Genomic DNA, 15,916 nt, shown 5'->3' with positions numbered 1-15,916 from the left:
AGGCCAAATTCCTACTCTCCTTCCAATCCCCCACCCCCCATAAACAAAATCCCAATTTAAGATCTGGGGAATTGGGATTTCCTCATCACAAGGGAACACTTTCAAAATCAGTTAATCCCAAATCTCTTCTTTCTTCTCCACTAGTATCCTTCCTTAGAAAATCTTAAAATCGTTCATTAGAATGAACAAAACAGTGGATTTCTAAAGGGCCTAGAAAAGTATGGCTACTCATTTGACAACTGTCTAATGCAAAAACTGCTCAGGATAAGAAATATGGGATTTCAGAACCACAAACAAGGATCCTCATACAATTAGTTATAAATAAACCCAGGCTGGTATTGAACCCCTGACCTCAGGTGATCCACCCGCCTCAGCCTCCCAAAGTGATGGGACTACTGGCGTGAGCCACCGCGCCATTGAAACCTCATCTCTACTAAAAATACAAAAATTAGCCAGGCATGGTGGTCGCCTGTAATTCCAGCTACTCAGGAGGCTGAGGCATGAGAATTGCTTGAACCCGGGAGGTGGGGGTTGCAGTGAGCTGAGATTATGCCACTGCACTCTGTCAACCTGGGTGACAGAGTGAGACTCAGTCTCAACAAACAAACCCAGCTGTGGCTGCCATAAGTTGTAGAAGGCAGGGGAGGTAGGTGGGAGCAACTTCTCCCCACAACTTACAGCAAAACACACATCAGGAAAAACGAAGATTTTGAATTCAGTACTAAGAAGGTTAATACTTAGCAGTCAGCTTTCCTCTGCAAATGGTTATTTCTGAACTTTGGTTACAGCCTTAAAAAATTATATAAACTGGATTTTGGAAAAATCACTTTCTTAATGAGAAAATCTTCACGGAAGCTCTCTCTGATTAGCTCCTTCATATCTAAAGTATTGACCTTTACTGGTAACCTTGAATTCATTAAGCCAATGTGGCCCCTTAGAAAAATAATATTTCTTTTTTCTTTTTTTTGAGATGGAGTCTCACACCGTCACCTAGCCTAGAGTGCAGTGGCACAATCTCAGCTCACTGCAACCTCCGCCTCCCAGGTTCATGTGATTCTCCTGTCTCAGCCTCTCAAGTAGCTGGGATTACAGTAAAATGCCTAACCTTGTTTTTTACTTTAACTTATTACTTTGAATTTTGTCCTGCTTGTCCCTTTAATCACCTAGCCTTGCTTCTCATGTAAATAAGACTCTCTCTAGCTAGGAAAGCCAGACAAACTCCAATTGACCCCTTAATTTACAAGACACTAAGGGCTCCTCACCCAACCCCCTTTCGTAAGGAGTTGGCCTGGGTAAACAGATCCTCAGCATTTCAAAGGAGCCCAATTAACTGATGAGGTACTAACACCAACAATGTATGAAGTTCCCAGGAATTTTCTCCAGGAGACAACAACATAAAACCTTGAGTTCCTGTCCGGCATAGACCCTGTATCTATATAATGAAAGATTTAGAACCTTGCACCTGGTACCGTTGCTCTTCTTGTAACCATTGGTCTTTTAAGTTGTTTATCACTCTGTAACCATTTTGATTCTTTTGATTCTTGCATGTTTTTACTTCTGTAGAATTATTACATTTGAGTCCCCCTCCCCCTCCTAAACCTAAGTATAAAAGTTAATCGAGCCCCTTCCTCGTGGCTGAGAGAATTTTGAGCATTAGCTGCCTCTTTGGCCGCCGGCTTAATAAAGGACTCTTAATTCATCTCAAAGTGTGGCGTTTCCTTAACTTAGCTGGGTACAACAACAGGTGCCTGCCAACACACCTGGCTAATTTTTGTGTTTTCAGTAGAGACGGGGTTTCACCATGTTGGTACCAGGCTGGTCTTGAACTCCTGACATTTAGTGATCCATCTGCCTCGACCTCCCAAAGTGCTGGGATTACAGGTGTGAGCCACCATGCTCGGCAAGAGAAGAATAATATTTCCACATTCATTCTACTTCCTGGTTGTACGTTCCTTAAATAAGCAAATAACACCTATTTTCAAAACTCGTAAGATACCTCAAAAACCAGTTCAGATGGATACAGAGGTAACTTTACTTGGTTGCTCATTTAAAAAATAATACAGTACTCATAACCAGCAGAGATACTGAATAAAATGGCAAGGAAACCAAGTATTTAGAGTGGTAGTTTTAAAGGTTGTATGGAGGGGAACGATCAGACTTAGCCAGCTGTCCTAAGCCAAACAGAGACCTCCATATGTTTATGTAGGATCGCTGCAATCTGTAGACAAAAGGCATTTTTTCATTTGTCCACATGGTTAGTTCCAGCAGCTTCCATTTTTGGTGTGCTTCATTATTAAGAAGACTTTTGTTAACCAGTCTTTTATATTCCAGTTACCTAACTGCATCAAATTCTCATTTAAATATACTTCAATGCATTCAAATAAGATAAATACAAAATCAGGATTCAGATAACAGGAAAAGAACCATTAAGAAGGCACACTTAGCATACAAAGTCAAAGTGATCCTTATTCAGGGAGAAAAGGCTGTAAAGAACATACACAAGGGAAGAAGGATTTAGATACAAAAGAACACATACATTCATCATTCCTTTCGTTCTCAATGCTTTCCAAAGTCTTCTTGCCAACTGGCCCTAAACAACTTGATTATCCTTGCCACACTGCACTCAAATATTATCTCTAAACACTTTCAACTTGCAGCACATGTTAACAGTTAATATCTCTGGACTCTGGATGATCTTCTGAATAAAGCTTGAGAACAATGTGCTTACAATGACAAGTATGAGGGGAAAAAATGACTGGATTGCTGATTAATACTGAGAAGAGCTCCTCTGAGCATAGAACTGTGCATATTTAAGAGAGCTATTCGCAAATTTCCTCCAGACTACTCTGGTAAAGCTGATTCTAGAATTCAGCACTATTTGGGGAATACCATGTAACAGAAAAAGCAATACATTCAAGGCATGGAAACCTGGATCTGAATTTTGGTTCTGCTTAATCCTTTTAGACATTCAATTTCTCCAAATATAAAGCAGATACTCTTAGGTAGAATCTGTATGAAGACTCAAGGAAAACACAGTAGAGCACTGTTACGGATCAGAACACACTACCTCCAATTAGGCACCTTGGTATTTGAAAAAACAGCAGAAGCAGGACGACCTTCTCCCACACTTCTCCTCTGAAGCAGGTCATAAAAGAATTTTCTGCCCTTCCACTAAAGCAGGTCATAAGACTCTCATTCCAGAGGTGCCTATCCTTACCTGGAGGAAAGGAATGCCCTTATTTCTGGAGACACACACACGGAGAAGAAGCTCAACAAACAGGTCTTGCTAAGTTGCCCCCGGTTTATTACCATTAGATCATACCCCTTTGTCCTCCAATCATACTTCTCCATGAGACTATTCATTTCTTCATCAAACCTACGCATAAACATACACAAGTTTACCCATTCTTTGGGTCTTCATTTCTGAAGCCTTCTGTGTCATGTAAAACTTCTATGTCATGTAAAAGGTCTCCGTCATGAATCAAGCAACAGGTGAGAAAAATCTCTTCTCCCTTACAGCATGTAACCAAAGAGTAACTGGCATATCATAGGCACCAAACAAATAAATGGTAGTTGCTTTTACTAAAATACTATATAACCTTAATTTCTTTACAGTTAAAGGGTAGTTATCTCAAGCAATGATAGTACTATTAGTATCATATTAGTACTGTCAGTATCACAGTGTACTAGTATTAATAATACTAGTGTATTATCTAGTCAGTATATTTATGATCTTATGAAATTGATTAAAGTAGGCTCTCCAGGTTAGGCAGACTTAAATTTTATTCTAACTCAATCTTTAACTCCTCTTTCCTAGAAAACTAAGTAGCTCTTACTCTGGTAGCTGCTGGTGTTTGTATTTTTTTGCTCTCCAAGTTGAAGCAAGGAATGTACCTGGGGCAACACTAATGAAGCACAACGAACAATTCAAGATGAATTTGAACATCAGTTGGTAGACCGCATTCTATAGGTTCATCAATAGCTGTGAGAAACCAGAAACCAAGGAGATAAAATGGTTAAAAGAGGGAAAGAGAAGCAGTGATTGGGCTAAAAAATGATGAGAATTTAGTTAAGCAGAAATAAGAGGACAAGCCAATATGAAAAACAACATGAATACGAGTTTAGAAGCCGGAATGGGAATAGTATGGGACAATGAAGAAACTTTCTTAATGAAGTAGGTGAACTGTGTTAGAAAACAGAAATAAAGTTAGATGGATAGCATTATATTAGATTATTGAAAATCTTGAATGTAATAGTTTAGATACGATAGTCTAAGTGCAAACACATGAGATCAGGAAATAGAGCAGTTAAGAAGTAGATATAGGAACGACATTATTCTATACTTATTATAAAGGCTAATTTTCTAAATACTAGTAAATTTTGAAATCTGAGTTACCTTTGAGTATTTTTTTCTATTGTACTTTTTCCCAAAATTTTCTTAAGGATCATATTTAATAGTAAGGGTAAATATTCAATAGTATTGAATTTTCTTAAGTATCATATTTAATAGTAAGGGTAAATATAATTTTAAAATTAGATACAGATATCTGAAGTGAAATAGATTAAATAACTATCAAGTTCAGGTAATATATTTATCAAAACTTCCCCTTATTTTTAGTGTTGGCCAAAATATACCAGATAGAGGTACACACAACTGCTGAATTTGAAAAAAACTTTTCTGAAAGACCTGGGTCAACTAAAGGTAACAAGCAATGTTTGATTGATTATCTCTGTATAAAGATGAATATTTGGTAGTGCATAAAGGCTGACTGAAGAGGACATAAAGCTGTTAGAAGTAAATCGAGAGAAGGGGAAAGGGAAGGAACAGAAATGAGGAGATGAAAAGCAGAAACGAAAACAAAGATAAATATAGAAGACATTTCAAAGAAAGAATTACTGCTATTTGATGAATAATTAGATGGAAAATAAAGAGATGCAACAATAATGATTCTGGGGTTTTAGACTTAAATGACTTAGAAAGACTGATAAAGCCAGAAGGAAATAAGGATGTTACTATGTCAAAGTTGTAAAGGTATTTTGCAGTAACTTTTTTTTTGTTGTACAGAATATATTCTCCAAAAACTCACTGCCTGATTTAAATTAACCTCATTTGTTATATTTTGAGTCTTAAAGTAAGTTCTTATTTTGGTCATTTGGGTCCTTGAAAACTTAATCAGATAAAATTTATTCATTTAGCAAATTCTTATTAAGCAAATATACAAACAGAAAAGAGCTCAAAAACTGATACTTTATAGCATTTTATTATATATAAATCTCAAAGGGAGTTTGTTGAAAATGGAGGTTCCAGGGCCTCCAGGTTGGTGAAAACATTGAGGTACTAGGAGGGTACCCATCTAGGAAGAAAATGCCAAAGTGTTTCCAACAGTCACCAGCACAGACCTATTCTTCTGTGTACTCCACCCACCACTCTCCAATACCTTGCCCTATGCATCTTTTCCCATGAGCTATTTCTGAGTTGTAGCCATTGTAATAAATCAGCCAATGTTTTATGGAATTTGGCTGTAAACATCAGAACACAGTACCTTTCAGGAGGCAGATCTTCGACTACAGCTGTAATGTTCCAATTAATCATGAGCACTACCAGAATGTTCTAGCCTTTGTTTTTGCTACTGAGGAGACCGATGAGAACCCTGGCCTATTATCTAATGTCTCCCTTGGATTTAGTCTCTACATCTTTCAAAGTGACCAACAGACCATGGAGAGCCTCCTGATGTGGCACTCAGGAGGGTTTGAGACAGTACCTAATCACTCCTGTAAAGAAAGAATAGGTCTGCGGCAGCGACTGTTGGAAATACTTCGGCATTTTCTTTCCAGATGGGAACGCTACGGCACTTCTAAATTTCCACAGGTGGCTTCAAGATTGGATGTGACAGAGATGGGATCTTTGCTTCTCCCATGCAATTCTAGGCTACTTAACAAAACAAAAGGAGAGAATTATGTAACCCATAACAACAACAACAACAACAACAAATACAAAAGGTGGTTCTTGGTCCTCACCTTCAGCAAGTCTAAATATAACAAGTATAGGGGTTAGATTTTTAAAATTTTAATTCCTAACCCAAGTAACTAATAATTCTAAAGCAGATGATCAATAGACCATACTTTGAAAAATACTAATACACATGTTGAAACTATCTACAAATACTGAACTCAGAGGGAAAACCAAGACGTATTTTTCTGCTTTTGGTCAGGCGGCTAGTGAGAGGGAAGTGAGGAGGAAAGAATTTACTGAATACCTACTTAACAGATCCCATCTGAGGCCCAGAGAGCAGCAATATAAAAAATACAAGATTTTTTTTTTTTTTTTTGAGACAGAGTCTGGCTGTGTTGCCAGAATGGCAACTGCAGTCGGCTCACTGCAACTGCCACCTCCCAGGTTCAAGCGATTCTCCTGCCTCAGCTTCCCAAGTAGCTGGGATTACAGGAGCCCACGGGCATGCCCAGCTAATTTTTGTATTTTTTAGTAGAGACGGGGTTTCACCATGTTGGCCAGGCTGGTCTCAAATCCCTGACCTCAGGTGACCTGCCCGCCTCGGCCTCCCAAAATGCTGAAACTACAGGTGTAAGCCACTGCTCCCAGCCAAAAATGACAAGAATTTCTAGCCTCAGGAAGCTTTTTAGCTCATTGAGAATAACTGCACATAAGCCTTATTTATTTATTTTTTTGAGACGGAGCTTCGTTCTTGTTGCCCAGGCTGGAGTGCAATGGAACGATCTTGGCTCACCACAAACTCTGCCTCCCAGGTTCAAGCAATTCTTCTGCCTCAGCCTCCTGAGTAGCTGAGATTACAGGCGTGCACCACCACACCCGGGTAATTTTGTATTTTTAGTAGAGATGAGGTTTCTCCATGTTGGTCAGGCTGGTCTCGAACTCCCAAACTCAGGTGATCTGCCCACCTCAGCCTCCCAAAGTGCTGGGATTACAGGTGTGAACCACCCCACCTGGCCAAGCTTTATTTTTTTAACACTTTTACAAGTCTAATTTTCAGTGAAATGTATTTGGTTAAAAGATACTATAATCAGTACTGGAGTTTGAATTACACAAATGGCTCATGACAGTTTAGTAAAAGAGTTAACTTTGCCATGGAAATACATTGAGAATTTAAAATAAAAGAAGATGAAATGGGAAGCTCAGGACTGGGTTGCTACCTAAACTTCTATAGTTTACATGTACTAATCTTTTCTTTTATCTTTCCATTCTCGTATTTTAAACCAGCCCATGAAAATAAAATACATGAAGTCAGCATAACACAGTAACAATTAATTCAGAAAATGTTGAATTTTACTGCATGCAGAGCTACAAGTTGCTAAATGTTACACATTTTAAAGTATATACTGTTTACAAAATGATGGAAAGAAGAAATTAGGGCTGTTCTTATGAGATAACTTTGTAAGACTTAGAGTTTTTGAAAAACATAATGGTTGCCTTGTAAAGCAGGAGCTCCCTACCACTGGAAATGTTCAAATAAGTTTGAAAAACACCCCCATTAGAGATATACATAATTTATACAATGGAAAAAAGTAAGTCTAACTCAATCTAATGGTATTTATCTACCCAATGAACACTCTAATATTTCTGTGGCTACAAAACTCAGCACTGTGCAAAGTTCCAGTATAATAGCATTATCATATGTAACAAACAGAAGTGCAGGAAAGGGTATTTGGGAACAGTGAGTAGCAAGATCTAAAGCACAAAGATGAAAACAAGCAAACAAAAAACCCATCATTGGGTGTTTGAGGATCCTATAGGCAGTTCATGTTGCTGGAGTGTAAAATGTGCTTACGCAAGTGGTAAGTGATTGAGCTGGAGAGGGAGGTGGGGGCCTGATGAAGAAGGTTGTTAGATGTCACATGAAGTTTAGATCTTATTCTGTAACCATTGGGGAAACACTAACAGATTTTAAACAGCGAGATAAACAAGTCTAGAACTATTAAGAAGTAATGGCAGGACATAAACTAAACTAAATGGCAGGAGCTTGAACTAAAGGCAGGTGGTAGAATCACAGGGTTGGAAATAAGGATGGATTCAATATATATTAAAGGAAAAACAAGATTAAGTTTGTGCTTAGATACACACCACTGGTTAGATACATACATACTGGTTTTGCATTTGTAAGATCCAAAGTCTTTAAATTTATGAAATGCCAAAGGATAGGACTGTGCTTAAAATTTTAGAAATTTAATCCAATATTTTCCATGTGATAGTAAGTCAATGCTATAGACTACATTGTTTGAATTTCTATAGCAACTCCAAAAGTTACAGGCATTCAAGGAAAAACAGAATCTGAGGAGACAAAGCAATCATTAAACCAGACTCAGGTACGACACTCAGTTCAAATGTTAAAACTGTATGAAATAAAATAACAATGATTAATATGGTTAAAGGGGTTGATGGAAAAGATAGAAAACGTTTAAGATCAAATAGGTAATTTCAGTGAAGAGATTAAAGTATAAGAAAGAATCAAAGAGAAATCCTAGAAATAAACATAGAAACAGAAATAAAAAATGCTTTTGATGCTATGATCAGCAGTCTTCAAACAGTTAAGGAAAGAATACATGGGCCGGGCATGGTGGCTCAGGCCTGTAATCTCAGCACTTTGGAAGGCTGAGGCAGGTGGATCACCTGAGATCAGGAGTTTGAGACCAGTCTGCCCAATATGGTGAAACCCCATCTCTACTAAAAACACAAAAATTAGCTGGGTGTGTTGGTGTCTGCTTGTAGTCCCGGCTACTCGGGAGGCTGACACAGGAGAATTGCTTGAACCTGGGAGGTGGAGGTTGCAGTGAGCCAAGATCGCACTATTGCACTCCAGCCTGGGCGACAGAGTAAGACTCCATCTCAAAAAAAAAAAGAATATATAAGACTGAATGTAGAAATGAAATCACCCAAAATAAAATACAAAGAACTAAGGAGTATAAAAACAAAACAAAATAGGCATCTAAGAGCTATGAAACAGTATCAAACGGGCTAAGACACCCATAATAATTAGAATTCCAGGTGAAGAGAAAAGGTAGCAGAAGAAATATTTGAAGAAATAACAACTGAGAATTCCCCAAACTTAAGAGCAGAGACCAAATCCCTATTCAAGAAGTTCAGAGAACACCAAGCAAGATGAACCAACATCTCAACATATCATATAGAAACTGCTGAAAAATCAAAGATAAAATCTTTAAGAGAGAAAAAAAGGAGACATATTATATACAGAGGAACAGAGATAAGAATTACATCAGACTTCTCTTGAGAAACTATGTCAGCAAGAAGACAATGGTATAACTTGTCAATCCAGAGTTCAATACCTAGCAAAAACATCTTTCAAAAAGGAAGAATAAATATTTTTCTCAAACAAAAGCTGAGGGTATTCACTGTCTGCAAATTACCCTACAGAAAATGTTACGGGAAGTTATGAGGAATGTGATGCAGGTCAGCATCTTGGATTTATACAAATAAATGAAGACCACTGAAGATAAAATAATATTCATTTTTTCTTATTTTTAACTTCTCTAAAAGATAACTATTTAACGCAAAAGTAGCAACATTTTATTGTGTGTTGTAACACATGTAAAAGTAAAATACATAAAAATAATAGCACAAAGGATAGTATGAAGAAATTCAGGATACACTGTTGTAAGGTTCTTATACTACCCTTGAAGCAGTACAATATTACTTAAGAAAGCTTCAGATTACTTTAAAGGCATAATGTAAGCTCTAGGGCAATCACTGAGAAATTTTGAAGAAAGGTATAAATAATAAGTCAAAAGAGGTGACACAAATCATAAGGAACAGTCTATGAAATCTGAAAAAAGGCAGAAAATGAACGGAAAAATATGTAGTAGGCATGAAGATATATTTTAATACAAATATAATCACACATGCATTAAATGGCAAAACAAAGCCTAACTATATGCTATCTATAAGTAACCTACTTTACAAACAAAGAGATAGATAGATTAAAAGTAAAAACATGGAGAAAAACATATAATGCAAATGCTAAGCAAAAATAGCTGGAAGCTATATTAATTTCAGAGAAAATAGACTTCAGGACAATAAATATCACGAATAAAGGGGGATATTACCTCACAATAAACGGTTTTTTCCTCAAGAAGAAATAACGGTCTAATATGCACAATAATGCACTGAATACATGAAGCAAAATGCATATGTTTCAAAGGAAAAAGAGAAAAAACACAATTACAGTTGAGGAACTCCATAGTTCTCTGTCTCTTTTATGGCAGAACAAGTAGGGAGAAAACCAGTAAGGATTTTTAGTAGCTGTCATATTTATGAAAAATAGCACCAAACAGGCAGCAAGGAAGGTAGTGGTATTAAACTGAAGTTTCTATAGTTTACCAAATATTACATTAGTATTAATCTGATGTAAATTGTGATTAAGATGCAAATTGTAATACCTACAGCAACTACTAAAGAAATAAAACAAAACAAAATTAAATTAAATTTAAATGGGACATTAAAAAGTCAGAAGGTAATGAAAGACGACCACAGAAATAAAAAAGGCACTCATAGAAAACAAATAGCAAAATGGCACTGTAAATCAAAACAAAACATTATTTACATCAAATGGGAATGGTTTAAACACCCCAATCAAAAGGCAGGAATTATCAGATTGAAGAAACAAAAAAAATCCAACAATTCCACACATAATTTACATTTGAAGACAAAAATAGGTTGCAATTAAAAGGTAGGAAGACAATATACCATATAAACAGTAACTATAAAAAAGCTGGAATGGCTATGTTGTCAGACAAAACAGACTTTATGACCAAAAACATTATCAGAGAAAAAAAGGGATATTTCATAATGATAAAAGAGTCAATACACATCAAGAAGCTATAAAAATATAAATGTATGTACGCCAAACAACAGAGCATACACCCAAAAAGCAAAAACTGACATCTGTAAGGAGAAATAATTAACTGAACAACTAACGGTTGGAAATTTCAATACTGCCACTCTCGTTGATACATCAACCAGAAAGAAAATTAGGCAGAAATAGAAAAATGCAAATCACTATGAACCAACTTGACCTAACTGACATTTATAGAACAATCTAACTAATAAAATCACATTATTGTCAAGTGCACATGAAACATTTACCAAGCTAGACTATATTTGAGACTATGAAACAAACTTTAAACTTAAAATGCAGATACTTGGAGAACCCTCAAATTTGGATATTAAACAACACACTTCTAAATAATGCAAAGGCTAGGGGGATGGGGAGATTTGTTAAAAGATACACAATTACAGCTAGATAGGAGGAGTAAGTTCTAGTGTTGTACAGCACTGTAGGATGACTATAGTTAACAATAATATATAGTTTCAAATAGCTAGAAGGAGAATATCGACTGTTTCCAACACAAAGAAATAATAAATATTTATTCTTTCTGAGATGAGAAATATGGATATGCTAATTGCTCTGATCTGATCACCATATATATGTATTGCAACAACCCTGTGAACTCCATAAATATATACAATTATTATGTGCCAAATAAATAACCCAAAGGTCAAACAAAATATCAAGGGAAGTTATAAAAAATTACAACTGGATGAAATTAAAAATTACAGGGCTAGTATATCTTAAGTACATTTCTTCTGGATGTGCCTTACTGGGAGTAGTGAAAACTGGTAGTAATAATCAAGGGAAGGCATAAACAACAAAAAATTTGTTACATGCTCTTTCTTCATTAACATTTCATCTCAAATGCTAAACTAATAACCATTAAGAGTTCCTCTTGCATGGCTGATGTTAATTTTTCTCTCAAAAGGAGTCTTAACAAATTAAACTAGAGTGTAGAGCAGTTATCTGTCACTCTTTCTGCCTAAATGTGAACCTCCAAACTATCTAAAACATTTTCAAAGAGAAAAGAAATGGAGGAGGACAAGGAAATAAAATAAAGTGTTAAGAAATTATGTACTCTGGGGCCAGGCGCAGTGGCTTACGCCTGTAATCCCAGCACTTTGGGAGGCTCAGGCGGGCAGATCACGAGGTCAGGAGATCGAGACCATCCTGGCTACCACAGTGAAATCCTGACTCTACTAAAAATACAAAAAATTAGCTAGGCATGGTGGCGGGCACCTATAATCCCAGCTACTCGAGAGGCTGAGGCAGGAGAATCGCTTGAACCCGGGAGGCAGAGGTTTCAGTAAGCCCAGATTGTGCCACTGGGCAACAGAGCAAGAATCTGTCTTTCAAAAAAAAAAAAAAGTACTCTGGTGACATTGAATACTACTACTTTCAATGAATGAATGCATATGGTTTTTCAAAAATTTAAGTTATGTGCACATATAGGTATACACTAAACACTTGCATATTTGGGAGGAAGAACAGAAACAAATACTTCTGTTTTCCTAAAAACTATGAGTACAGACTTATCCTAGTGAATCATGTTATTTTATAAGGTAAGACTGTTTAAATAACACATCAAATAAAAATATATATACATTTTAAACTGTAATTGGATGGGGAGAGAGAACAGGTCAATTTAATAAAGTAATTTCTTATCCCTAGGACCTCATATTCAGATGATTGGAATCCATTCACTCAATTAAATATGCCATCTACTCTATTAAAAACAAATACACACAAAACATATTGCCTAGAATTCCGTGTCAGTTGGAATATTCTATTCAGGAGGTATCTTTGATGGGAAGAATCTGGGAAGTCTCAGGTCAGAATTCAGGTATATTTTACAGAAATAAATGAGAAAAACTCTTCTTCTTATTTAAAATACTACATTTCAATCACTTCAGAATATGAGGAAGAAAACACTTAAAAAGTGCCGGTTATTAACTTATAGTCTACGTAAGAAACATGCCTTCTAAATTTTAAAAGACTTAGGATGAAGGTGTTTTGTTTTTATACACAGCCTTCATAATGAGGTAAAAACATCTAATTAACAAACAGTGCAGTAAAACTGTTTGCCCATTTATTTTGAGAAGGATGAAAACTGAACCTTATGCACTAAAACAAAACAGAAAAAAGAATCCGACTGAAAAGCACCCATGTGTGTAACTGCCCACTCAAAAATGTAGTCACTCTCTTTTCTTAACAACTGACCTACTAAGTTTTCCATGTAAGGCTCTTGTTTTCAAGATTACTACAACAAAAAACTTATGTGGTAATGCAGAGTAGTAAGTAATACAATGGTTGTACACTACAGGAATTTTTCATTAATAAAAATAGCAAATATAAAAAATAAAAATAGCAAATGTATAATTAAATAGCTTAACATATTTTTCTTTTTACCTATATCACATACAAATTTTATTTCATATTCTTTTACTTTTTTTATTTATCTATTTATTTTTAAAGCTGTAAAAGATGGGGTCTCATTCTATCACTCAGAATACAGTGGAGCAATCATAGCTCACTGTAGCCTCAAAATCCTGGGCTCACAGGATTCTCGTACCTCAGCCTTCCAAGTAACTGGGATTACAGGTGTGTGCCACCATGCCTAATTTTTAAAATTTTCTTGGAAATGGGGGGTTTCGCTATGTTGCCCAGACTGTTCTTAAACTGCTGGACTCAAACAATCGTCTCACCTCAGCCCCCCGAACTGCTGGGATTACAGGTGTGAGCCACCGTGGCCAGCACATTCTTTTTTTTTAAAGTCTCTATAACTACACTCAGAATCAAGCACCAGTAAATGGTGCTTGATTCAAGCACCATTAAAATCAAGCACCAGTAAAAATGAGTAAAAATACTCATTTTTAACAGACTGTGAAATCATACACAAATTATGGATTTAGTCCTTTTATTTCAAATTAGAGATATTTTACCCAAACAATGCTTTCTAAAAAGCTCACGTTAAAAGGTGAACATGTTTTATATTTGTTCAAAGGTGTAAATTAATAATCTTGGCATAATCTCATAAAATATATGTATAAATATACCTAGGTGACATACATAAGCCCAATTCAAACTTTCTTTTCATAAACAGATCTAATAGTCTTAGACAGGGAAAAAAAGATGTCTTTATAATCTTATTTACCTGTGAGGTCATTTGTGATATTATTTGTGACGTTATGTGCAGATTAATGTGTTTATGAAGTCATTCTCTTTTAATTATGCATTAGCAGATAAATGTGGAATTCTTCACTACAATTGATCTGTTCTACATACAATAGATGTACATTGTATAAATGTGATGTTATGTAAATTAAAGTTTGTCTACTGCCAAAAATCTCACTTGAGTTTTACAACTTTGTGAGGAAGTCTGGTATTATTTTCCTCTAAGAGATGAGGAAACAAGAGAGGTAAAGTTACTTGCTTAAGGTTACAGACTCTCTCTTCCTCACTTTTTAATTATAAAATAATAGAAAACACGAATCTAGACTGAAAGGAGTAGACAAGAAGAATTAAAGCAGTAAAATAAAGAGCACCTAAACAATTGTGTGGCTTTTTTCTTTCTTTCATTTTAAGTCTACCAAACTAAAAATTAGCAAACTTCTAAGTGAGAACAGGCAACTAACATTTGTAACTTTATTTATTTTTTAACATTTGTAATTTTTAGTAATTAGTACACCTAGTACAATTTAATTTGCAGTCTTATCAGGACAACTTGTCAGATTATAGACATTTTTTGAGCACTGATTTTTAATCATTAACATTTAACCCCTTTTAGGAATCTTCTAAAAGCTATAAACTCTCTTCCTAGTAAAATACCCACACGGAAATGAAAAACTTTTTCATACAATTTCAATTGGTAAAAAATGCCCTGAAGATCCTTGTGGAGTAGGTGTTCCATAAATCTCAAGTTAAAAATTTTTACTAGAGAAATCAAAGAGCCCTAAAGGACTATAATGGGTAATCAAATGAGGTAACTGCTAATCTAATGTCCACATGTGATTTAAGAAGGCGCTTAAGAAAAAATGGTTTAGTTCCAGAAAATAAACCACATCAACTAACTCATCACTAGTTTGAAGTGTGAGAATTACTATCCATTCTATTTATTCATTTTAGTATATCAAGATTAGTATATCATTATTAATAGAGCAGTGAGAAGTGTGCTAATTCATGCAAATACTAAAAACTACAGTTATATATTAGGAAATGTGAGTGCCTCTGCATTGATTCTTTCATTTTACATGTAGGTTATGTTTGTCCAATAAAATGTTCAAAGAAAAAAATGTTCAAAGAAAAAAAAGAAAGCATTAGTCTACCGTTTTTTAAATCTATAATCTTTCAAAATAGTAACTGATTAGAACAGAAGCTCTTTACTAAAGGAACGTGACAGATATTATTAAGATGCAATATAAACTAAAATGTAATAACATTCTATTAACCTGTGGCAGCAAAAGTCTATCTGAACACTTGCTGACAATGTAAAGTTGCCAAAGTTAATGTAAAAAAGAATGTAAGCTGAGCCTGGTGGCACTCATTTGTAATCCCAGCTACTTGGGTAGCTGAGGAATGAGGACTGCTCGAGCACAGGAGCTCAAGAGCAGCCTGGGCAACATGGACTCATCTCAAAGAATAAAAATCTTAAAAAATATATAGTAATTACAGGAACAGTACAATAAGAGTGAAATAAGAGCATGAAAACAAGAGGTTCAAAATGTATTTTAGTGAGATTTTTTACAAATAATTTTTTTTTCCTTATCACTGCTATTTGTAAAATATTCATATGTTAGAACCATAGTCCTTCAGGGCTAATGCAATTTGCTCAATAAGGATTCCTAAAAATAGTCACACAAAATTCAGTATCTCTTAGAAAATTTCCTTTAGAAAACTTTTTGTCCTGTCTTCTCAATATCAAGAAAGTTTCTATTCTGAGGTGAGTTATGCTCAACTGGCAGAGGGGTTCTTTCCTTAGGGTTAAGTAACATCCTAGAATTGGAGGTAATTATTCCATTTGTAAATCACTCCAAGAG

At 35.5% G+C, this 15,916-nt stretch overlaps 1 protein-coding gene and 1 non-coding gene across 11 annotated transcripts in view; both read right to left on the bottom strand.

Moving 5' to 3' along the window:
- The window catches only part of COP1 (COP1 E3 ubiquitin ligase), a 263,125-nt gene that overhangs the window by 23,067 nt on the left and 224,142 nt on the right, over nt 1-15,916 (bottom strand). The window lies entirely within an intron of this gene.
- Nucleotides 2,134-2,276, bottom strand: LOC112131423 (small Cajal body-specific RNA 3). Its single transcript, XR_002913498.2, has one exon. It is a non-coding gene; the product is annotated as a small Cajal body-specific RNA 3 (non-coding RNA).

Source organism: Pongo abelii, chromosome 1, assembly GCF_028885655.2.
Source record: "Pongo abelii isolate AG06213 chromosome 1, NHGRI_mPonAbe1-v2.0_pri, whole genome shotgun sequence".
In the NCBI taxonomy this organism is placed as follows: domain Eukaryota; kingdom Metazoa; phylum Chordata; class Mammalia; order Primates; family Hominidae; genus Pongo; species Pongo abelii.
This window is presented reverse-complemented; position numbering and strand designations above follow the sequence as displayed.